General features: G+C 44.9%; 1 long non-coding RNA gene and 1 pseudogene across 1 annotated transcript in view; one reads left to right on the top strand and one right to left on the bottom strand.

Annotated features, from left to right (window-relative positions):
• Positions 1 to 22,273, bottom strand: part of LOC126996647 (multiple epidermal growth factor-like domains protein 6) — a 55,750-nt pseudogene that overhangs the window by 10,556 nt on the left and 22,921 nt on the right.
• Positions 12,750 to 22,273, top strand: part of LOC126996648 (uncharacterized) — a 177,405-nt gene continuing 167,881 nt past the window's right edge. The window contains exons 1-2 of the long non-coding RNA XR_007751323.1: positions 12,750 to 13,049; positions 21,023 to 21,071. This is a non-coding gene — a long non-coding RNA (uncharacterized LOC126996648). The remainder of the gene's footprint in view (positions 13,050 to 21,022; positions 21,072 to 22,273) is intronic.

Genomic DNA, 22,273 nt, shown 5'->3' with positions numbered 1-22,273 from the left:
AGAGAATATGAACACATGCAATGAAGTAATGTACCTTCACCATCCGACACCTTTCAAAGATCCTAAGTCGTGAAAAAAGGACAACTCACACTCACCTGCCAGTTTCGTGGTGACATGAGGCACCATTCAGACATCCACAAGTTTCACTGCAGTTGACGCCGTGCCGGCCAGCGGGGCACCGCGCCTCACATGTCGGCCCCTGAGACATAAACAATATTGTGAACGGTACTACACATACACACACACACACACACACACACACACACACAAACACACACACGAACGCGCACGTAAACACACGAACGCGCACGTACACACACACACACACACACACACACACACACACACACACACACACACACACACACACACACACACACACACACACATACACACAGCTCCATAGCCCAATGGTTAGCATGCTCGCGTCACAAACGATAAGTCCCGGATTCCTATCCCGGGCACAGTGGCGATGGATAGGCAGAACCCTTCAATCCATGCCCCATATGTCCACACAGCAGTGAATGGGTACAGTGTCTGTCGGAGGTTGTAACTCACCACGTATCCTGAGGGACAGTGGCACTCTCCGGTCACAGGGTTGCACGTGGCACCGTTCTTACACTCACACGTCTTCAGACAACTCTGGCCATATTCCTCATCAGAGCACACTGGTAAGAGGAGTAACTTTAATGTTAAGGGGATGTACAATAGTTATCACATTTATTTGCTCATTTTTAAAACCTTATTAATTTTCCTAAAAACTTGACCCTAATGAAATCCCTCCACAGAGTCTACTGCTCTCAAGCATCCACTGACCTTGGTTACAGTTGGGTCCTTTCTTCCCGGCAGGACAGAGACACACGCCGGTGCTGGGGTCGCAGGGCCGCAGACCACACATGCACGCCCTCATGCACCCCGGCCCGTAGTGCCCTGCCGCACACGCTGTACACACGTATTCTCAGTATTAACAACTCGATATAAATGCATAATCTTAGCATATGGCAGTAATCAACATGAAGGGAGGCAATAGTGGCTTACGTGTGTTACAATCTGTTCCCATGAAGCCTGGAGGACAGTCTAGGCCACAGACACCTGTAGCGGGGTGGCACGTGGCCCCGCTAGCACACTGACACTCGTGCAAACACCCTGCGCCCCAGCGACCCTCAGGGCACTCCTTGGAACAGTCCTCGCCAACGTATCCTGGCTTGCACTCACACACACCGCTCTTAAAGAGAGACGTGAAGGCGAGAACCTTTATTGGTCAAGAATGAAGTGATATTTGTAGTTGACAACGGCGTATATACTAATAACAACAACAACAAAAAATGAGGCAACAACAACAAGACCATCACACCATCCATATTACAAATGATCTTACTTCTGGATGGCACCGTGACGTCGAACGGGCCTGGCACAGGCACTGGTGGCGGCAGTTTGGGCCCCACGTGAGGGAAGGACATGGCATGTTACACTTGGGCCCGAAGCGTCCAGGGTCACACTCGCAAAAGCCGAAGACTTTGTTACAGCGCATGTTGGGGCACATCATGGGGCAGCGCCGGTCACACTGCGCCCCGTAATACCCTGGGAGGACAAGGCGAGGATGGTGTCAGTGTTAGGAAGTGTTGTTACGTTACGTGCTGCTAAACATGTCTTGTTTCTCGACCCTCATAATTGCATTAGTAAAAATGATAAACCTATATTGATAAGTATATATAGGTATCGCATGAAGAAAAGTGATGAGCTGATATACTACCTGCCGGACAGCCATCTTCGCAGTGGTTGCCGGATACACTCGGCGGACACGTGCATCTGCCCGTCACGGGGTCACACGTGCCGCCATTCTCACAACGACACACCTACGATGGATAAAGGTATTTTGTAAATCCTTTGGAACTCTTTCTGCACAAGCGGAGGTTAAGTACAGTTTATGAGTGGTAAGTTCAACCTAACTCTGGCAATGGTGACCCAAGTGGCTGCTGTTCCTGAGATCTTGGCACTACTGAACTCACCTCGTTACAGTCACGCCCATAGAAACCAGCAGAACAGTTGAAGTCACAGAGGTCGCCCTTCTGGCCCGGTGGACACACAGCCCGATGCGTCACACTCCCCCGGACAGTCGTCACACGTTAAGGAGCAGTTGGGTCCAAAGTTCCCTGCAACGCATCCTGCGGGATACATTTTCCTGTTTGACACTTGCACATGTAACATCCTCGACTTTTCACATTTTCCGTCTTAAGTAACTTAACATGTTCTTGCCCATTGAAACCCCGAAATATCACGTGGAGAACTAGTATTATTTTACTATATTTTCCTGTCGACAACAATTGTCTGTTTTGCATGTACAAACGGTCCACATGGGTGCAGTTCCACGCGTCCACTCACGTGTCTGAAGTGTCGTTATCTTGCTGTACTCTGCGTAGGTCACGCCGTTCCTTAAGTCTCTATTTATTGTTCCAGAGCTGTTCAGCACCGGTGAGTCGTCCTCCAGGGACGTAGTGCCAATGTCCTGATCACCACGGATGTTGAGGCCAGAGTAGTCGATGTCATAGTCACCGCTCACCACTGTGAGGTGTAAACCGAACTATAAAATGTCTGTGGTTATTAGAAAATGCGTTATTCGGTCTGGTCATTTACTGTTAAATGTTTTATATTTATGTATCCGAAAATACCAAGGGTTTCATTCATGAAAACGCTTAAAAATGGCTGCGATGGTGAAGTAACTGAAAACTCACTGTCACAGTGAGCACCGTCGACTATCACGTAGCCTCTGCGGCAGGAGCACGTGAAAGATCCAAGTGTGTTCTGACACTCGTGTTCGCATCCGCCGTTTTCCATCGAACACTCATCAACATCTGTTGGTAAGTACATAGGTTACCTTCTTCGTCAAAGGGAGAAAAGCAAGGCGGAGACTGTGGCAGTGGGTTACTCACCCAGACAAGTGAAGGTGTCAGAGCTCAGCGTGAAGCCTTGGGTACAGGCGCACGCATAACCCCCGGCTGTGTTGATACATTCCTGCTGACACCGGTGGGTCCGCGCTCTACACTCGTCCTCATCCTGACGCGGTAAATAAGAGAGGGTAACGGCTAACACACTGGACGTGTAAGCAAAATAATGTGTTTATAAGCCAATAATCAAGATTTGATTCGGCTGCGCCGTTCGATCTGCATCACGATGCCTCACCTGGCAGGTGCGGCCATCTGCCTTCAGCTCGTAGCCCGGGTGACAGGTGCACGGCACCGCCTGGGCCATGGCGACACATGTGTTGGCAGCCACCGTTGTTTTCGAGGCATGAGTTGATCACCTCCATGTCAATCACTGGGGAGGAAAGGATGTAACGATTATTTTCTCGTAATTTTTTTGTTTGGGACGACGAGAATGGGAGTTTTCTCTCCTTAGAAGTGTTGCAGAAGAGAGAGGGAAACTACGAATAAATGGTGTTTCTTTATACTACTATGCTCACAGTGTCTTGCAATAAAACATGTTAAAAAAGAATCCTTAGTAGTCATGATTAAAGATCGTCAGACTTAAATAGTTATAAGAGGGAAATGATACATTGATAACACAATATGTTTGGCCTTATGTCATATGTGTGCGGTCTTATGATTCCTGCTTTAAACGCCTTATCAGTCCTCTCTGTCTCATATTGTCTGCCAACCGGATAACTTACTGAAGCAAGATCTGTTGTCAGTGCCAAGCTGATAACCCGTGTTACAGACGCACTCGTAGGAGCCCCATGTGTTGCGGCACTGGTGGCTGCATGTATCAGGGATTGCACACTCGTCAAGGTCAACACATGAAACAAGGTCGTTGGCTAAAGTGAAGCCTCTTCTGCAGCTGCAGCGGACATGGCCTTGCTCCGCCAAGCAGGTTTGTTGGCACCCGCCGTTGTCCACCAGGCACGGGTCAAGAGGCTCACACCACTTACCGTCCCGCCCGAGTCTGTACCTGAAACACAAGGACACCATCATCGACCTGGGAATTTTGAAACTTTGTGCTGTGTAATATCTGGTGCACTGAAAAGACTTGAACCTGAGTAGAAGTAAAAGGTCATGGACAAAATAAGACCAGTGGGGAATAACAGATTCCCAGTGACAGCGACCCCTTTTTACCCGCCCCACAAAACTGAAACTTTGAATTAATAATTGTGCTATAGATCAAAGCTTCCTTGTTAATGGGTCTGTCTATTCCTCTGTACGATCGATGTACCCCATCCGGCGTGATACTGCCGTCCAATGACAATTATACAAGTGACATGCACCACTTGAGGCCGTTTGGATCAGTAGCTCTTGTTGCCTTGAAATTACCAGTGACCTCCTGCATGCAAACTCGTCCCTGCTAACCATCACCTACTATAAATGGCGACCCCCTCCCTCCCTCCTCGCTGTGCCTCTATAATTACGACTTACCCAGGGCGACAGGAGCACTCTGCCCAGCCCCTTGCGTCATCGCAGTAATGGTCGCAGCCACCATTCCTCTCGGCACACGAAGCTCCATCTGCAACACGACACTTCGGGTTAGGCCTCCATGGCTTGGGTCAAAAGGGCTTGGCTGCGAGGGTGAGATGGAGATTTGCACTCAGTCCATTCACGACCATAATCTCTGTAAGATCTAAGGGATTTGTTCCAGAAGTTTCCTGGTTTATAACTATTTTCTGTCCGATTTCTAGGACATCCAGGAAAAACTAACTTCTGATGTTCATTCATTCATGCGTTCGTTCTCTTCAACTTGTGTATTTTTGCCTTTGTTCTACTGCCCGTTATTTCTTTACTTCTATTTCTTATAGTCTCTTTTGTTCATTTTCTTCTTTCCGCTATCGAGTAAGCTACTTTATCGTAAGTCCCATGTCTGTATCTTTCTTATACCTTCCCTGATTATACCTTTCACTCCCTCGCCCTCAGTACTACCTGATCTCATTAACACCATACCCTCCCTTCTATCATCTCATCTTCACATGTTCAATTTTCATATCGCCTTTTTGCTACTTCCTCTCGTTTTCGTTCTTTTTTTTTTTCTCTCTGCTAATATCTTAACCATATTCCTCTCCCAATGATTTTTACATTTCCTTTTTTTTTGGTCGACCAACTTCCTTCTGTTCCCCGGTTTTATCTCATTTACTCATCTCTCTCTCTCTCTCTCTCTCTCTCTCTCTCTCTCTCTCTCTCTCTCTCTCTCTCTCTCTCTCTCTCTCTCTCTCTCTCTCTCTCTCTCTCTCTCTCTCTCTCTCTCTCTCTCTCTCTCTCTCTCTCTCTCTCTCTCTCTCTCTCTCTCTCTCTCTCTCTCTCTCTCTCTCTCTCTCTCTCTCTCTCTCTCTCTCTCTCTCTCTCTCTCTCTCTCTCTCTCTCTCTCTCTCTCTCTCTCTCTCTCTCTCTCTCTCTCTCTCTCTGTCGTCGTCGTCGTCACCTCCCTTTCAACATATCCCTGCCACCTGTCATCCTGCACTGCCCTCTTATCCATTTTCATCTTTCTCCCTCCCATTCCACTCCTCCCTGTCTCCTACCGACATGTACTGCCGTCCTACTCATCTTCATCTCTCTCCCTCCCATTCCTCTCCTCCATCTTTCCTATTCTTCTATCCTGTCCTCTGCTGGCTCACCAACGCAGGTCCGTCCGTCAGGCAGCATGTGACTGCCGGGTCCACAGAGGCAGCGGTAAGACCCCACCGTGTTGGCGCACTCGTGGGAACACCCGCCATTGTGGAACTCGCACTCATTCACGTCTAAAGGTGGAGGAGGAGGCAAGAGTTAGGAGGTGGCCTGTGCTTCCCTTCTCTCGTTGGCTTTATAATCGTCAGTTATGTTTTTATTCCGCTCAGACACTTTAGTGTTTTCAAAACAGGCGACATGACAAGTCAAGGGATATTAGAAGGAAAACGAAGGTAGAGAAATAGAGGGTGTATATGATGAGAAAGAACAAAAAAAAAAATCGAAAGTGGACGAAAAAGATCAGGAAATTAAAGTGCGAGGACACGAAGTGTAGAATACATTTGGGACACAGGAGGAAGAAAAAAAATACAGGATAAGAGTACGAAAACAAAGAAGGGAATGGAAAAATATATTAAGTGTCGCAATTATGATTAAAACAACAGGAGGAAGGTGTGAAAATACAAAGTCTATAGGAAACAATATCAACAAGAAATACGTATGTGTAAAAGAGATGTAAAAAATCCCATAGAAGAAAAAGGTACATATGTACATGTAAAAAGGTACATATGGAGATATACGTGAAAAGAATGAATATAAGGAAATAGCGAGTCATTGAAGAAAAAAGGAACCGAATGGTGTCCCATGCCCACCTTGACATGATCTACCGTCGTGCTTGAGTCTGAACCCTGGGCTGCAGCAGCACATGAAAGAGCCGACGGTGTTCTTGCAAGAATGTTCACATCCGCCGTTGTTCACTTGGCACTCGTCGCGGTCTGTAAGGAGAGGAGAGCTAAAGGAAAGAGTGCATGCAGCCAGATGAACGGTTAAATGAGTTTATATGCGCTCAGAAGAAGAGCTAAAAGAGTCTTTGCATTCAGAGGAAGACCTGAAAGAGTTTATGCAGTCAGAGGAAGATTAAAAGGGTGCATGCAGCCAGACGAATCACTAAAAGACTTCATGCACTCAGAAGAAGACCTAAAAGAGTCCTTGCATTCAGAGGAAGACCTGAAAAAGTTAATGCAGTCAGAGGAAGATTACAAGAGTGCATGCAGCCAGACGAATCGCTAAAAGAGTTCATGCAATCAGAAGAACAGCTAAAAGAGTCCTTGCATTCAGAGGAAAACCCAAAAGAGTGCATGCAGCCAGAGGGGGACCTAAAAGAGTGATTGCAGCCAGAGGAGGATCTTAAGGAGTGCATACAGTCAGGGGATGACCTAAAAGAGTGTTAACAGGAAAGAGAGACGCAAGGGATTGTGCATACAGTCAATCGTAGTTTATGTAATATTTCCTTTACGTTTTCCCTACGGCGCCGATAGGCTTTCTTGATGAGGCTTGGTGGTCGCCCCAAGCTAGTTATGGCGCAAGCAAATGTTTAGAGTGGCGCTATCTTGCTAGGCCCATGCTGCCCTCCCGGAGCTCATCTTTGATCCTACTTGAGATAGAATCGAGTCTGAGTTTGTAGTTGGTCTTCAGAACAGCATGTGGGTTATCTTAGGCCACTCGGCGATAACTGAAAAATTGCTAGCTTGTTTTTGCAGCGGGCGGGACGCGTTGGACGCCATGCCAGCACGCTCACTACTCATCCATTGCCAGTATCATATTTTGAAGGCAATGTACATTCGCTGTTTATTTTATAATTAACGAAAAAGATAAAAAGAGTACTGATCTGATAGTGCCCGCAACCTGGCATTAGTCATGATCATTGCGTCAGCTTATCAATAAGACAAGGTAGTTTTTATTCTTTGTTATTGACGGAGAAGCAGAGAATTATAAGAGGCGAAAAGTAATCCTGAAAGTAAGGGACATTCTTTTACCTTTTTTTTTTCTTTTGGAATGAAAGGAGCAGCACACGATTTTGAAAGACAAAAAACGGTTCTCAAAAAAATAAATGTGCAATTTCTGTTTACTGTAATTGGAGGGGATGGAGAAGCACAAGGTTGCAGAGGGCGAAAAATAGTACATTTTTCTTTTACTCTCCAAATGAGATCAATATGATGTAAAAAAAGTAACTTTAAAACGCTGAAGACCAGAAGACGAGGATATTGAGGAAGGCAACCTGAAACATAACGCAAAATAGCTCCCTGACTAATGTACGGTAGCATTAACAGTACTATCCGCGCCTTCACAGAACGGAGTGAGAGGAATAAATGGGCTGTATAGTGTTTACTTGCTCATCCTAGTTTAAGTATCTATAAAGTTATTTTCTTTTCATCGTTGCCAAAATGAGCGATATACCTTCCATGTGCACGTATATCTCACAAACCTTTTCCAGCAACACGTCCGTATCAACTTCAAGCATCAGACATGCCTTACAGACCAATGTGACCGGATCGCATACAAATTATGATCCTTATATATTCCCTACTTGGAAGTCAACCCATCTCAAGTCGAGGGTGTCCAATATATTCATCCGTGTATCGGCGCGGTATCATTATAGCACTGCGATCAAGTAGGGCTAGAGGGAAGAGGCTCCAAGAATGGTGTTGCACGGGGTATTGTTTAGTAAGCGGGCGGGGATCTGGAAGACACTGATGAGTCAATTTACGGAGGCGATGGGTGGAAGGAAAAAAGTGGAGGGTAAGAGAGTTGACCTACAGAGATATCAGGAAGAGTATTGGGTGGGGAGAAGGAAAGGGTGGTGTTGGACGAGGTGTTGAGCTTCAGGGATGTCGAGAAAAGTGATGCTGGAAGTAAGAGAAGGATAGGAGCATGGATGGCAGGGGAGATAGCAAAAGGAGATGAGATGAATAAAGAGAAACACACACACACACACACACACACACACACACACACACACACACACACACACACACACCTTTACACAACACAATACAACACAAACACGAACGCACGCACACACGCATCAAGTTCTCTGCAAGGTGTCTAACAAAGGAGCATCAAATTAGGCCAAGACCATTAACCTCCGCGCAGATAAACCAGCAGTAAATTAAAGCTGTGTCGGGTCGCCGTGATATATGGAGCTCGGAGGGCCCTTCTTGCGCTCCTTCTATACCAAAGAGTGACTGCCTTCTGCGCTGCGCTAGACAAGAAAACAAGGTGTGGTGAGGAGGAATATAGGGATGGAAGGACGGTAGGCAGAGGAGAGAAGGTAGAAAAGGAGAAAACAATAAGGTGTAGCGAGAGGAGGAAGCTAGGGATGGGTGGTAGGTAGGCAGGAAAATAATGATTAAAGGATGTAGACGTGAGAGGACGCGATGCAGGATGGAGTGAAGCATTGAAAGTTGTGTGTTTGATGAGAGGGAAGTTGGCAGAAAGGAGAGATTGGGGGATATAGACGTGTAGAGACGCGGTACCAGGCGGATTGAAACCTTGAAAGGTGCGTCATGGATTCAAGCAGCGGTTACCAAAGTGTGGTGCGCGCACCCTTGGGAGTGCGTGAGCTGATCAATAGGGGTGAGTAAGGAAAATAAAATATGTAATGGTGGATTTTATGTCTCATTAAAATTTCAAATACATCATTAACTGCCATTCAAAAGCTTTCGACAGAGTCTGGCACAAGTCTTTGCTTTCTAAACTTCCCTCTTTCGGATTCTATCCCTCTCTCTGTTCCTTTATCTCCAGTTTCCTTTCCGGCCGTTCTATCTCTGCGGTGGTAGACGGTCACTGTTCTTCCCCTAAACCTATTAACAGTGGTGTTCCACAGGGCTCTGTCCTATCACCCACTCTCTTCCTGTTATTCATCAATGATCTTCTCTCCATAACAAACTGTCCTATCCACTCATACGCTGACGACTCCACTCTGCATTATTCAACTTCTTTCAATAGAAGACCCTCTCAACCTCAGACCTTGCCATCATTTCCGATTGGGGCAAAAAGAACCTTGTGTCCTTCAATGCCTCAAAAACCCAATTTCTCCACCTATCAACTCGACACAATCTTCCAAACACCTATCCCCTATTCTTCGATAACACTCAGCTGTCACCTTCTTCAACACTAAATATCCTTGGTCTATCCTTAGCTCAAAATCTCAACTGGAAACTTCACATCTCTTCTCTCACTAAATCAGCTTCCTCGAGGTTGGGTGTTCTGTATCGTCTCCGCCAGTTCTTCTCCCCCACACATATGCATTCCATTTAAAGGGGCTTTGTCCGCCCTCCTATGCAGTATGCATCTCATGTGTGGGGGGGCTCCACTCACACAGCTCTCCTGGACAGAGTGGAGTCTAAGGCTCTTCGTCTCATCAGCTCTCCTCCTCTTACTGATAGTCTTCTACCTCTTAAATTCCGCCGCCATGTTGCCTCTCTATCTTCTATCGATATTTTTACAAGTACATAAAAACATAAGAACGTAAGGAGTCTGCAAGAGGCCGGTCGGCCTATACAAGGCAGCTGCTGACTGCTCTTCTGAACTTGCTAACTGCATATCTCCCCCCCTCTCGTGGCCCCGCTGCACTCGACTGTCCACTCTATACCATCCCTATTCTGTCCAAACCCCTTATGCAAGAGTTAACCAGCATCTTCATATTTTCATCCCTTACACTGGTAAACTCTGGAACTGTCTTCCTTCGTTTGTATTTCCTCCTGCCTATAACTTGTCCTCTTTCAAGAAGTGCATAAAGACACCTCTCCATCCGAAATTGGCCTCTCTTTTGGCTACTCTTTTCTATTTTCTGTTGTGGTAGCGGCGAGTAGCGTCCTTTATATATATATATATATATATATATATATATATATATATATATATATATATATATATATATATATATATATATATATATATATAAACGATGGAAGGAAGGTGAATAGGTGATCGGGGAGGGAGAGGGAGCCGGAGTGGGGATGCAGCGGTGCGGAGCGAGAGTAGATAACAACACCCAACGTTCTAATACCGAGTAACAGAAATGTCAGACCCCCTGACAGACCACACAATACTTCCTCAGCCTCAACCTTGTAGGGGGGACACACTTTTCCCTTACGTCCTGGTCCCAGTCGAGGCGGCACTGCTGAAAAGTATTAATAGAGACTTCCAGTCCCACCTCGCTTGACTCGCCGTCTGGCCATTCCTTCTTGCCTGTCCTACCTTCTACCTGCTACCCCCATGCCCCACCCACCCTCACTGCCTAACGTGGAGGCTCCCTATAGTGTGGAGTCGATCTCCCCGCGCGGTACATCACCCGACGCCATCCTCCCTAACAAGTGGAATGACAGCCTGGAGAGGAGGAAGGGCAGAGGCGAGGGGGGAGAGTTGTGAGAGGGGAAGAAGGAGGTGAGGTATGAGGAATTGTAAGAAAAGATGCATAACGGGAGGAATGATGACGTGCAGCAAATAGGATGGAGGAAGGTAAGTATGCCACGCTCTTCATTTTTCTTCTGCGTTCCTCCCGCGCACACACACTTATTCCATCAACTACGACACTTTAAGTAGTCGTGCCATCTCTTTCCTTCCCCACAGTTATTCAGTGTCTCTCGATGTAGTGACACACCTATTACCCACTTCCGCTCCTCCTCCACCATCCCTTTCTTTTCCTTCCCCACGTCGTTTTATTCTTTTCTTACTTTTAGATTCAGCTTCCCCTCCCATTAATCTTTTTCTTTCATCCCTGCTTCACCCCTCTTATCGTCCCATCAGTCTCATCCTAATCCTTAACCCCTCTGATTTATCTCCCTTAGCTCTTGTGGCAGCTTTCCCAAAATTATTGTCTACCTCAGTTTTTCTCTTCTTTCATCTTTGACATAATCTATACCGCCATAGCTTTCTTTTATTTTCTTCTTCCCACTTCATACTTCATACTTCATCTCTCTCTCTCTCTCTCTCTCTCTCTCTCTCTCTCTCTCTCTCTCTCTCTCTCTCTCTCTCTCTCTCTCTCTCTCTCTCTCTCTCTCTCTCTCTCTCTCTCTCTCTCTCTCTCTCTCTCTCTCTCTCTCATCAGCACCACTACTACTACCAGCACCAATTGCTTCAACCAACACCACTACCAACACCACCACCACCACTACCACCACCACCACAACAACAACAAGAACAATGGCTGAACGAAAAAAAGATAATCAAATGAAAACTCGCAATTAACCTTTCCTTCTTTTACGTGAATACCCATCGCTTTAGCACTCGTTTTTTACACACACACACACACACACACACACACACACCGCTGCCCCCCCCTTGCCCAGTGTCCTGCCTGCGCCACGGGAACTCGCCGCCTATTCGTCACGGAGCCACCAAGTAGGAGGGATTAGTCTGGCCGTGTCCTCACCAGGGGGGCGGGGCGGCGGGGCGTGGGTGGAAAGAGACTGGTAGGAGAGGTAAGGGGGCAGAAAGGGGAGTGGAGTGGCTTCCAAGGGGGAGGGGAGAACAGGGATAGAAGTGAAGGAGTAGAGATGGTGGTGATTGGGTCATGAGGGGGAGAGAAAGACGAGTATAGGAGAGGGATAGAGACTGGTAGAGGAGTTACGAGACAGAAAGAGGAATTGGGGGGCTTTAAAGGGGTATGCAAGAATAGGCGTAGAAGTGGTAGTAAAGGAGGGGACGATGTAAATAGAAGAGGTGCATTAGAGGGGAAATGGGAGACGAGTATATATCGTAAAATATTGGCAGTATTTATGGAACAAGTGAATGATAATGGAAAATCGTTAGTCACCAATTAACGAGTTGACACCCAGTTAAGAGTTCACGCAGGGAAGTTGTAGCAATATAAAAAAAAAATGGCGACCATTAAACAGTAGCTATATAAAACTGTTCACCAATGAAGAAAGTGAACTAAAATAGAGAAGGAAGAGGAGTACAATTAACGCAAAAATCTACTAGAACTATTGGTATAGAGGAGCGTCATGAAAGGGGAACTAAAGACCAACTGCCGTCAAAGTCACCAGACTACTAGAAGACGAATTACAACTGACAAATGTCCAAATCGAACGAGCGCATCTTGAAGCTGTGGTGCAGAACGTCACGAAGCTTCGCGGTTCAAAGATTCTTTCAATGAAATTCTTTCCCCAGCCTCACAGACCGCCAGGAATGTCCAGTTGCCCGAGCTTAAACAAAACGTGAAGGCAAAGTGGCATACTTCAGGCATATGAATATGATCAAAGATAAGTAATAATGGCATTAATAATGCGTTTGGCATGATCTCCATGGTCAACGGCTCGACACCTGATGGAGCTTATGTTCGAGCTCTGGTTCAGGTCGGCAGAGCTACTGAAGCTGGGGGCCGTTAGTAGCATCGTCACAGCTGGCCGTGGAGCACCTACCGCTGGAGCTGCTGCTGCTGTGGACACTTTGGCTTTACTGTCGTGACTTGACTATTTTTTAGTGCGGTTGTTAGTGATGATTCTGGTGGAGCGGCTCAGTCGGCCAGTGACCTGGACAGTAGTTGTGTATCGCAAGCAACGACCTGACTCAAGCAACAAACAAGAACGAACGCAAGTGTTACAGAAAACACGGCAGTAGTTGGTAAGGAGTCTGTGTTTGGTTGTTTTATCAGTTATGGTGGATAGCCTGTCATTTCACTCATATTACTAATTTGTGATGCTGATTAGTAGTAAAGTTTCGCGAGGTGGTGAGAAGACCATCGCGGACAGGATGCAGGGGCGAAAGTGGCGAGCGGCCGGAGAGCAATTAAGAGATAATCGCGGTGTTTTGGGTTGGTCTGGTGTTAACTTTCTGCATAGAGTAATACGTGTCCAAGGGGTTCTGATATGTGCTAATGCGATCTCGGTAAAGATTCGTATTAGGTCCGTGCCAGTATCTCATAATCTACTTTATGAAACCTCAGTATCTCTTCATATATCTTTTCTACAAACCTTCAACAGTCATGGAAACGCTTTGAAAATCCAATTCAAGGACTTTTTTTTTACTCTTGAAAATAGGGGATAATGTTTACGAAAGCGCGTCGCCTCCTCTGCTGGCCGCGGCGACGCTGCAGCCGCCGCAGCCGCAAAATAGCTCGCAGAGGGCTTAGGGTCGGGGAGCATATTTAAACTACTCCAACCGAACTTTACGACCTACTAACGACACCCCCTTCTAACCAGGGGGGGCGTACCCCCCCTGGTTATGTGACTTATTTCAGCGAGGAGGTATTTCTCGCAACACCCGCTGCAGCGTCGCCGCGGTCAGCAGAGGAGGCGACGCGCTTTCGTAAACATTATCCCCTATTTTCAAGAGTAAAAAAAAAATCCTTGAATTGGATTTTCAAAGCGTTTCCATGACTGTTGAAGGTTTGTAGAAAAGATATATGAAGAGATACTGAGGTTTCATAAGGTAGGTAATGATATACTGGCACGGACCTAAAACGAATCTTAACCGCGATCTCTGCTCTCAAAATTGTGGAAAGTTATCTAAAAGTAAACTAAAACGAAGCTTAACCCTACTTTATTCTGGTAGATTTAACGTGCTATATAGTCATTATAACTGTGTCGGGAATTACTCGTTTGTGTGAGTTGAACAGCTTTTTTTTTTATTAATGTTTGCTTTTTGTGTGCCCTTGAACTGTCTCCTTTGCTGTAAAAAAAAATTAAAAAAAATAAAAATAAATAAAGCAGCGATAAGTAACCGTTTCACTGATGACAAGTTACTACATTTAGCAGTTATAGGTTCCTGTTCTTAGCAGCGAGAGATGGCCATTTTAGTGGCAATGGTTATTACCCGTTAGGTTTGCGCAGGGTTCCGTTAATTTAACAAAACCAAGTGGCAACGCGTGGATTCAGTGGAGGCAAAAAATAATCTTGAGGGAATTAATATAACGTACAGGCTACAAGAAAAGTGCTCTCGTCTCACCAGCCAACTAATGAAACATAAGATTCATAGATTCGTGGACCGAAAGGAGGAGCTGGGGGGCCGGGGTAACAGGTGTTATGTGCCTTAGGGGATGAACAAAATATGTTGAATGTGTGTTCGGTGATTGTCGTTGAAGTTACTGCTCGGCTTAATAACCTATTTATCCATCGGACAACATTTCCTCAGAGAGAGAGAGAGAGAGAGAGAGAGAGAGAGAGAGAGATCGTGTGTGTGTGTGTGTGTGTGTGTGTGTGTGTGTGTGTGTGTGTGTGTAGTATACTTAATCTAGCAATCCAGCCCCATTACCCCAGACGGCCACCCAACAAGAAAATTGACTATAAAGCTCTCAGTAATCCAACAACGTGCGCATTTTACAAAGATAAAGTCAGAAAAAAATTAGAGACCCTTCAAAGCACATCAGAAAATGCAAACGAGACCTCAGGAAACATGTGGAAAGGGTTCCAAGCTGCAGTCCATGAAGCAGCTGCTGAGGTTTGTGGATTCTCGAGAAAGAAAAATCACGACTTGTTTGATGAAAAAACTGTGGAAATTCACAACCTATTGGCGGCCAAAAGACAAGCTCACGACGTGGTACTAGCAAATCCACTATCACAGTCCCACAAAATTAGGTTCAACACTATCAGATCTCAGGTCCAAAGAACTCTGCGCAATATGGAAAATAAATGGTGGGTGAGAAAAGCCCAGGAAATTCAACAACACGCCGACACTAACAACTCTCAGGGCTTCTATGACGCTATTAAGTATGCATACGGCCCACAGAAGAGGAACATTGCTCCTGTGAGATCGGCTGATGATGCTAGTCTTTACAAGGATAGCCAACAGAGCCTTAACAGATGGGCAGAGCACTTTTCTACTCTCCTTAATCAAGAAAATCCCACTACACCCGAAGTACTCAACACCATACCAAACTTACCAGTCATTAATGATCTTGAGGAGCCTCTTCAAATAGATGAGATCCGAACTGCCATACAAGGACTTAAAAACAACAAGTGCCCTGGCCCGGATGATATTCCTGCTAAATGCTATAAGTATGGGGGGGATCACCTGGTTGATAACCTCCACACCATCTTCAGCAAAATATGGGCCTCTGAGATTTTACCACAGAACCTGAAAGATGCTAACATCGTGACCATCTTTAAAAAGAAAGGAGACACGGCTGTTTGTGGTAATAGCAGGGGTATTTCCCTGCTTGCTGCTGCAGGCAAAGTTATGTCAAAAATCATGCTAGCACGGTTAGTTCAGAGAATTTCAGAAGGGATCCTCCCCGAAACACAAAGTGGTTTCCGCAAGGAACACAGTACCACAGACATGATCTTTGATACCCGCCAAATCCAAGAAAAATGTCGGGAACAAAAGAAGGACATTTTTATGGCTTTCATAGATCTCTCCAAAGCCTTTGACACAGTTAATCGCGAACTACTTTGGCTCTTGCTTGGAAAAGTTGGAGTTCCACCAAAGCTTTGAAATGTTCTTCGTCAGCTCCATGATGGAATGCAAGCACGAGTTCTTGCTGGTGGGCTCCAGTCTGAGCCTTTCGACGTCAAAATGGGAGTCAAATAAGGCTGCGTTATGGCGCCAGTGTTATTTAATGTCTTTCTCTTTTGCGGTGACAAAATTAGGAGCACATGCAGGTATTTGGGTCCGGTATCGTCTCGACGGTAGTTTGTTAATATCAGACGTTTACAAGCCAATACCAAAACCTCGGTAACCAGACTACTGGAGTTGCAGTACGCTGACGACTGTGCGCTATTGGCTCACAATCCACCGACTATGCAACACACACTTAAATTGCCGAAGTGTATAGCTCTCTCGGTCTTAAGATCAATGCCTCGAAGACTGAGATCGTGGCTCAGTACTTAGAACCACCACCTGAACCTCATCGGTTTTACGTCCTTCAAGAGCCCATCAACACTCACAAACTTCAAATATCTTGGTCCTGCAGTCCTCCTGCTCAATAGACCTAGAAATACAAGCCAGAATAAATCAAGCCTCAGCAGCATTTGGTCGACTGAGAAGAAGAGTATTCTCAAATAACAACTTAAGAACTACCACCAAGACTGTTGTATATCATGCCATATGCATATCCACACTACTCTATGGCTCTGAAACATGGACATCGTACAGACGATATGTAAAACAACTTGAACTTTTCCATACCACATGCCTCCAACGTATTCTGGGCTTGTCTTGGGAGAGTAAAGTGACACGAGAGGAGCTCTACCAACAGTAAATGAGGTCATGAACTTGTACCATACACGACGATTACACGTCCGCCCAGGAGGCTAGAGTTGTAAGACGTTAGTTAGTGTTTTTGTTAGGTTAAGTTTAGGGTATCTTCAAACACATGATAGGCGGGAACTTATATCACAAATCAACAAAGGAAAAGCTCAATGTGTCAGATAATGAATTAGGAAGGAGGCATATATAAATTTACTGAGTGCGTATATATATATATATATATATATATATATATATATATATATATATATATATATATATATATATATATATATATATATATATATATATATATATATATATATATATATATATATAGTGACTGTTTGGGTTATAGTTAGGTATGATTCAGGGTTTCTTCAAACACACGACAGGCAGCGACTTATGGTATAGATCAGCAAAGCATGAGGTCACTTTTTTATATAGAAAGTCTCATTAGTAAGGAAGCAAATAGGATTTTTCTGAGTCGTGACGTATGGTAATTGTTCGTGGTTTTGTTAAATTAGGTTAGATTAAAAGTATCTTCAAACACATGACTGCCAGCAACTTAAGGTAAAAATCAACAAAGAAAGACTTAAGGGTGTTATATAGTGGGTCTCATTAGTAAGGAAGCATATATGATTTTTTTTCTGAGTCAAGACGTATTTATGGTTCGGGGTATAGTTAGATTAGGTTAAGTTTAGAGTATCTCCAAACACATTATAGCCAGAAACTTATAGCATAAATTAACCAAGAAAGACCTCACTATGATATATAGAATATTTCATTTAGTATGGAAGAATAGATGATTTTTCTCAGTCAAGACGTATGGTAACTTTTTTGTGGTTTTGTTAGGCTAGATTAGTTTAGGGCATCATCAAACACATGATAAGCGACAGCTTATGGCACAAATTAACAAAGAATGATCTCACTCAGTCAGATAACAATAAGTCTCATTCGTAATTAAGCATATATGATTATTCATTGTAAAGACGTACGGTAACTTTGTGGTTTTGTTAGGTTAGGTTAAATTAAGGGTATCTTCAAACACATGATAGCCAGCAACTTGTGATGTAAATCAGCAAAGAATGACCTCACTTTCTTGTATAGAAACTCTCATTAATAAGAAATCATGTATGAATTTTCCGATTCAAGACCAATGGTAACTGTTTTGGGCTTTGTTTGGTTAGGTTAAGTATGTTTAGGGTATCTTAAAACAAATGATAGCCAGCACTTTATGGTATAAATCAACAAAGAATAACCTCACTTTGTCGTACAGAAAGTCTCGTTTGTAAGGAAGCATATATGAATTTTTCAGCGTTAAGAACTATAGTAACTGTTTGGGGTACCGTTAGGATAGGTTAGGTTGGAGTATTGGGTATCTTCAAACACATGATAGGCGGGAATTTATGGCACAAATCAACAAAGGATGAGCTCACTATGTCAGATAATAAGTGTGATTAGTAAGGAAGCACATATGAATTTAGGTTGGAGGCTGTTGTAAGGAATAACGGTTGTTACTTCTGATAATAAATTTTGAAATATTCGTCAGATTATTCGCAGAATACGAATACTTTTCTCATGTATTCGAATACGAATGAGAGTACATTGATTTATATTCATAATTATTCGGATACGAATACACCCAAATACGGAATTCGAATGTATTCGAATACGAATACCGAATACGAATACTCCATCCGTGTTAGTCGAGCTCTATGTACTGCTGGAACCTTCACACATCACGCTCAAGAGGGTAGGTGGTGGCTTCGTGGTTAGCGTGCGGGCCCCGCATTCACCGCGTGATGGACGACGCGGGTTCGAATCCGCTCTACCACCTGGGATTTTTCAGTCACCGCCGAGTGGCTTAAGATTACCCACATGCTGTTCTGAAGACCACCCATCAACCTGGACTCTAGAGGAAACCGTCCAAGTGAAGCAAGAACGAGCCCCGGGGGGCAGCAGGAGCCAAGAAAAGAGGACGAAACTATGAAATACTTGCCTGCGCTATGACGGGCTGGGACCAACTACCATCCAAGCCCCTCAAGAAAGCCTACCGGTGCCATAGGCTGGCAAGTAAAAAAAAAGGGGGGGGGGTAGTAACCCCTCCTTGTTAGCGGAAAATCCCGGCCTGAGCGGGTCTGTAACCTCTACCTGACTGGGCAGAACTTTATCCACTGAGCTATCGGGGCTTTGTGTGTGTGTGTGTGTGATGTTAGTGATATTAATTGTATATATTTTTTAACTGAGAAATTGGGCTCCTCAACAGATAAGGGTAAAGCTGTGGGCATAAGCTATAGCTGCGCATGACCACGTTACATCCGTCGCATTGGCCCTTGAGCCATAAGTGGGTAAAAACCCATCTCCTCGGGATACAGGACCAGTGTGACATCCGGGTTACCGCAGCTTACCTTTCCCATGTTTCTCCAGGCACCCATTTACCGACCAGTCCGGAAGGGTAGATAAACAGCTGGGTGGACTGCATGCTCATTATGATTATTTTCAATATGTAGGCTTTCCTGCACATTTAAAGTGACAAATGAAAAAAATGTTCGTACTCGGTAAATGTTTTTTTTTTTTTTTTTATTCTGTGCGTAAATAAACCCTAGCTGAATTATATATTCTGAGAATGTTCCCTTTTCCTGCTGATGCGAGGCGACACACCAGAAAGACGAAAAAGAAATTACCTGCTGCTTCTTTCTTGTTTAGCTTATTATATTTAGTTGCGATTTCAGGGATCTCTTCTCCGCTCTTCCCGTCGCACATAAGACATATGCTCTCTCTCTCTCTCTCTCTCTCTCTCTCTCTCTCTCTCTCTCTCTCTCTCTCTCTCTCTCTCTCTCTCTCTCTCTCTCTCTCTCTTTTCCCCTGATACTCTGCAGTTAATGATATCTCTTTGGTCCCTCTCAAGACTCTCGCGACAACCTTCTCCAAACCTTACAATTACAGGCAAAACTACGTACACCCCCGCCTTTCAGCCTTGAAAAAATGTTTCTACGAATCCCTCTTTATTTTTCATTCATTCGAGTTAGCTCCCCTGCAAAACTGGAGACAAAGAAAGGCAGCAGAGGACAGAGACAGAATAGCTACGCAAATATGATACAAGATAATTACTTTTCTTGGAAGTTGGGCACAATTGTAATGCATAGATCTTGTCTTGATTTTTTCTTTATGTTTCGCCTTGGGGCCGGTAGACTTTCTTGGTGCGGCATTGTGATCGGTCACACCCTGTTAAGGCGCAGGCAAGTGTTTTATAGTTGCGCCATCTTGCTTGGCTCATGCTGCCCTCCAGAGCTCGTTCTACCCCGGATCTTATCTCTGATGTTCTTTTTAGAGAGAATCTAGAGTCCGGGTTGACTGATGGTCTTTTGGGCAGCATGTGGGTAATCTTATGGCACTCGGCTATGACTGAAAAATTGCCAGCTTGTTTGTCGCGTCGGGCGGAACACGAACCTGCGTCCTCCAGGACGCCGCACCAGTCGATAAACATGAATGTGAAGGAATAATGAGATTAAGAGAGAAGGAAGGAGAGGAGGATGTAATGAATGAATGGGTGAGCGAAAATATAGGAATGAATGAATGAAAAAAAGAAGGGGGCTCGGGTGTAGGGATGGTCACGTCCAGCAACCAATGGTATAATAGGAAGACAGGAAGCAAACATGCACAGAGAGAGGAGTTAACAAAAGAGGCTGAAGTCCAGTGAGACCACGTGATGACGAGCAGGAACACTCACCGTACTGGCAGCGGGAGCCGTAGAACCCTCGGGGACAGATGCAGCGGCTGTAGACGCATCGCCCTCCGTTGTAGCAGAAGACGCGGCCACACGCAGCTGTGAACAGAGAGGTGAGCAGCAGCCCCCAGAAGAAGGCCTTCTCCCCGCCCATCCTGACAGTCCTCACGGGCCACACCAGCGTGCTCCTGTGTGCTGCTGTGGTCTCATCCCTGCTCCTTCAACCTCTTTGGTCAGCGGCAGAAGGGTGTGACGCCCCGCGCGGGTGTTTCGTGTGAAGATGAGTGAAGAGCTCAAGGCTTCGCCTTACAGATTAACACCATTTGTTTCTTATTAGTCTCTGTAAGAACTAACAACTTAGGGCAAGTAATAATACCACGGCGAGCACCACGGAGTAGCTTCACATTTATATTGATCTTTGCAAGAAATGTCAACCTGGCGAACACGATATTCCTCGGGAAATTTTTCTCTTTTCAGTTTGGAAAATGAATTCAAAGAACCGACAGCTTAGGCCACGCAATATTACATCCTTTTTTTTCCGAAAGTACAAATATTCATATGCACGGAAGAATACATATACGCACACAATCATGACAGTATCCACCGATCAGAGGGCTTGATAATTTTTGTTTTGCATTATAATTCTCACCACTAATGCATTTAAAGTTAATAATCTTTACAGGAGGAACGCCCACTGATTGAGCAATGTAACCTCTTACGATACCATGAAGGTAAGAACTTGTGCACTGTGGAATGCGTAGAATTGTGTCCGTATGCGTGGGTGTGCGTTTAAACACATTTTCTTTCTCTCTCCTGCTTTTATTTGTATTGTATTTGTATTAAAGTTAGTCTTTGGGAGGGTAGGGAGGGTAAGAATTGAATGGGAAGGATTCGGCATTATTTGGGAGGGGAGGAAGATTCTTTTTCTTAGACAACAAGAGAGAAAAAGAGAAAAAAAAAGACTTGCTCGGGACACTGTTCATTCAATAACAGAACACTTTTTCTTAAAATAACGCCGCCAGATGCGCGGGGCGATTGTGTCCGCCATATGTTAGCACAGGAACTTCCCAGCAGAAACACGGACAAAGAAAGGTTTCTAAAGTTGACCATATGGAAATTCCTTCGTTACAACGGAATACAACGCGTAACGCTTGAGGCTAGTGGTAAACATTCCATTAAATTATCCCAGATGCTTAGTTCTATTTCAGTAAAAGTTTCTCAATAAACTTTTACTCACACAACTTTGCTGTTAGTTCTAAGTTCAAACTTTCATTAATCGCTAAGCACATTTGACAACGCTGACTACATGCAAAGTAGCTGTTTGGATGTATTTCATTAAATTGGTGCATGTCGTGATAACACTCCCCGCAGCACAAACCTTACACGAGAAGCGGCAGAATATTTCCATCATTCCCGCCCGTTTATCACCACCCCTTCCCATTCTTCTGTCGCCCCTTGACTTAATTAATACCACTTCTTGTCTTTGCCACATTAAGTGTTAGGTAATAGTCAAGTGGGAGAGGAAGTGGGGTACTTAAGAGCTTTATCCGAAGGGTAGAACGCTGCGTGAAAAGTGAACCCTCACAAACACCTTTCATTCTGCTTCGAAACCTAGGCTTGAGGTCTTCCCTGCGTGTGGCTAGGTAGGCCGTCGTGGTGGTAGTAATGTCCCCCCCCCCCCTCTCCGCTCCCCAATAACAACACACACACACACACACACACACACACACACACACACACACACACACTGAAGAAACTATTTTAACGATGAAAAAAATAAGATATCCGCTTGTCTCGCAGCTCCCCCGCCCCTCCCCCCTTCTGCTCCATATGGATTTTTTTTTTAGTTTACAGAGTTTTGCGGACAGAGGCAAAGTTAGGCGTCTCCCGCACCTTGCATGAGGGAGTTTGTGGCATTTTTCGAGCCCATGCG

Source organism: Eriocheir sinensis, chromosome 10, assembly GCF_024679095.1.
Source record: "Eriocheir sinensis breed Jianghai 21 chromosome 10, ASM2467909v1, whole genome shotgun sequence".
NCBI classification, from domain to species: Eukaryota; Metazoa; Arthropoda; class Malacostraca; order Decapoda; family Varunidae; genus Eriocheir; species Eriocheir sinensis.
The sequence above is the reverse complement of the archived record's forward strand: the minus strand, read 5'-3'. Positions and strand labels throughout refer to the sequence as shown.